Here is a 3,713-nt window from a genome sequence, read left to right as displayed (position 1 = left end):
GGCTGGCCATTCAGCCATGCCTAGACCTTATGCTTATGTATTTTCAACGGTGGAGTTTCTACACACCATAGATTAAGGTGTGGAGCTCTGCTGTACCTCGAGTATTAATGCAATTACTATTGTTCTTCCATTCAATTCCGCTTGTTCTTTGTCCAAGATATCACTTGTTCTTCAACATGATGAAGGTGATGATTGATGCCCATCACCATCCTCACCCATGAACAAGGTGACTGACAACCATTCTTGTTCTACAAGCATCTGAGGCTTAGTGAATATCTCTTGGATTCCTGATTGCACGATGCATGGTTGATCGCCTGACAACCGAGTGCTCGCCTGACAAACGAGCCAACCATTCCGTGAGATCAGAGTCTTCGTGGTATAGGCAGGACCTGATGGCAGCATTCAAGAGAATCCGGAAGGTCTAACCTTGTCTGTGGTATTCTGAGTAGGATTCAATGACTGAATGACTGTGACGTGCTTCAAACCTGTAACCTACTGGGCGTTAGTGACAGACGCAAAAGAGTGATTCTATTCCGGTAGGGGAGGGAACCAAACCGGTGATTGGCAGCACTGTGACAGAGTGTGTGCATTAGCTTTCACTGCGCGGATGAGAGGTAGCTGCTGACAACAGTGAGACCCTACACGAGCTTGCCATGGAAAGGAGTAAGAAAGGATTGGATGAAGGCTGTAGGAAAGCAGAGAGACGGAAGGGAAGGCATCTTCATACACTTGTCTGAAGCTCTTACACCAATGATATACATAAGTATCACTATCTTTATCTTCTATGTTATTTTCGTTCATCATCATATACATTTGAGTTTGCCTGACTAAGATTTACAAGATGACCATAGCTTGCTTCAATGCTAACAATCTCCGTGGGATCGACCCTTACTCACGTAAGGTATTACTTGGACGACCCAGTGCACTTGCTGGTTAGTTGTGCGAAGTTGTGTAATGCCATGGAATTGAACCACCAAGTTTTTGGAGTTCATGACCAGGGATTATGAGAGTTGTGAAAAGTATTGTTCACAATTTCGCGCACCAAGTTTTTGGCGCCGTTGCCGGGGATTGTTCAAGTTTTGAGCAAGCTTTTGGTAACAATGCCTGGGATTGTTCTAGTTTGGACAACTTACGGTTCATCTTGTTGCTTAGATTAGGTATTTATTTTTTTCGAAATTCTTGAAGATGAATTCTAGAGTTTCATGATGATTTGTTGAAATCTGGCTGGCTGAGAAGCCATGTCTAATCTGATTGGACCGAGATTTCAACTTATCACCACAAGAGCTTGTTGATTTTCATCAATTTTGCTCTTGGAGCAGTGATCTGCTAAGATTTGGCTGACCTTTGGTCATGTCTAGTGTTTTGGACCGAAGCTTTCTTTGAAAGCTTGGCTGGCTGTGAAGCCATGTCTAATTCCTGGACCGGAGTCTTAGACTAGCATTGCACTGATTCCTGGAATTCTCATCAAGGATTTTGATACCTTTTCCCACTTAATTTTCGAAAAACACAAAAAAAAATTTGCAAAATCATAAAAAAACCAAAAATATTTGATGTTTCATGCTTAAGTCTAGTGTTTCATCTTAAGTTTGGTGTCAATTGCATGCATTCATTCATGTGTCTTAAGGATCCTCAAGTAATTCTTGATGATTTTTGTGTTCTAATCTTTGAATTCTATTGACTTGAAGCATTTTGTGTGTCTCATATGCATTCTCATATTGTTAGTGTCAGTAGTATACAAACTGCTAAGTTTGGTGTCTTGCATGCATTGTTAATTGATTCCTTTTGCATTTTGATTATTAAAAATCCAAAAATATTTTTAATTTGTATCTTTTCAAGTCAATGATACAAAGAATTGAAGATTCAGAACATACTGCAGAGGAATTATACAGAAAAAGCTGAGCATTCAAAAATGCCCAGTGAAGAAGGCAGACTGGCGTTTAAACGCCAGCCAGGGCACCTGGTTGGGCGTTTAACGCCCAAAGAGGTAGCATTTTGGGCGTTAAACGCCAGAATGTATACCATTCTGGGCGTTTAACGCCAGGATGGTGCTAGGGGGAAGATTATGTTTTTCAAAATCAAATTTTTTTCAAGTTTTCAAAGTTTTTCAAAATCAAATCTTTTTCAAATCATATCTTTTCAATCAAATGTTTTCAAAATTAATTTCTTTCCTTCTTCAAAGATACTTACTAACAATTAATGATTTGATTGAAACGTCACAAGATTGTTACCTTTTCTGTTGAGAAAGGTTTAATGTTTTGAATCATATCTTTTCTTGTTAGGCAAGTCATTTATTTTCAAATCAAATCTTTTTTTTAATTGTTTTCAAATCATATCTTTTCAAATTGTTTTCAAATCATATCTTTTTTTTAAATTGTTTTCAAATCATATCTTCTCAATCACATCTTTTTAAAAACCATAACTTTTCAATTAAATCTTTTTAACCACATCTTTTTCAAAACAGTTTTCAATCAAATCTTTTTAATTTCTAATTTCAAAATCTTTTTCAAAAATCACTTGATTTCTTTCTCACTTTTAATTTTCGAAAATTATCAATCAAATTTTCAAAATGTTTTCAAAATCTTTTAAATGAATTTTCGAAAATTCTCTTCCCTCCTTCCCACATCCTTCTATTTATGGAGTACCACTCCTTCTGAATGCACAATTCGAACCTTATCTAACTAAAGTTCGAATTCTTCTTCTCCTTCTTCTTTCTATTTCTCTTTTCCTCTGACATTTCAAGGAATCTCTATACTGTGACATAGAGGATTCCACATTTTCTTTTTCTCTTCTCTTTCATATGAGCAGGAGCAGAGACAAAGGCATTCTTGTTGAAGCTGACCCTGAACCCGAAAGGACCTTGAAGAGAAAGCTAAGAGAAGCCAAGGCACAACTCTCTTTAGAGGACCTGACCGAATTCTTCAAGGAAGAAGAACACATGGCAGCCGAAAACAACAACAATGCCAACAATGCAAGGAAGGTGCTGGGTGACTTCACTGCACCTACTCCTGATTTCTATGGGAGAAGCATCTCTATCCCTGCCATTGGAGCAAACAACTTTGAGCTTAAGCCTCAATTAGTTTCTCTAATGCAACAGAATTGCAAGTTCCATGGACTTCCAATGGAAGATCCTCATCAGTTCTTAGCTGAATTCTTGCAAATCTGTGACACAGTCAAGACTAATGGGGTTAACCCTGAGGTCTACAGACTGATGCTATTCCCTTTTGCTGTAAGAGATAGAGCTAGAATATGGTTGGATTCTCAACCTAAAGAAAGCCTGGACTCTTGGGAAAAGCTAGTCAATGCCTTCTTGGCAAAGTTCTTTCCACCACAAAGATGGAGTAAGCTTAGAGTGGAAGTCCAACCTTCAGACAGAAGGATGGAGAATCCCTCTATGAAGCTTGGGAAAGATACAAACAATTAATCAGAAGATGTCCCTCAGACATGCTTTCTGAATGGAGCATCATAGGTATTTTCTATGATGGTCTCTCTGAACTATCCAAGATGTCCTTGGATAGCTCTGCTGGAGGATCTCTTCATCTGAAGAAGACGCCTGCAGAAGCTCAAGAATTGATTGAAATGGTTGCAAATAACCAATTCATGTACACTTCTGAAAGGAATCCTGTGAACAATGGGACTAGTCAGAAGAAAGGAGTTCTTGAGATTGACACTCTGAATGCCATATTGGCTCAGAATAAAATATTGACTCAACAAGT

The 3,713-nt window shown here is 38.4% G+C and overlaps 1 non-coding gene across 1 annotated transcript; it reads right to left on the bottom strand.

Moving 5' to 3' along the window:
• Window positions 1–3,340: 3,340 nt before the first annotated feature.
• On the bottom strand, window positions 3,341–3,447 carry LOC130964572 (small nucleolar RNA R71). Its single transcript, XR_009080660.1, has one exon. It is a non-coding gene; the product is annotated as a small nucleolar RNA R71 (small nucleolar RNA).
• Window positions 3,448–3,713: the final 266 nt, after the last annotated feature.

Source organism: Arachis stenosperma, chromosome 2 (assembly GCF_014773155.1).
Source record: "Arachis stenosperma cultivar V10309 chromosome 2, arast.V10309.gnm1.PFL2, whole genome shotgun sequence".
NCBI classification, from domain to species: domain Eukaryota; kingdom Viridiplantae; phylum Streptophyta; class Magnoliopsida; order Fabales; family Fabaceae; genus Arachis; species Arachis stenosperma.
This window is presented reverse-complemented; position numbering and strand designations above follow the sequence as displayed.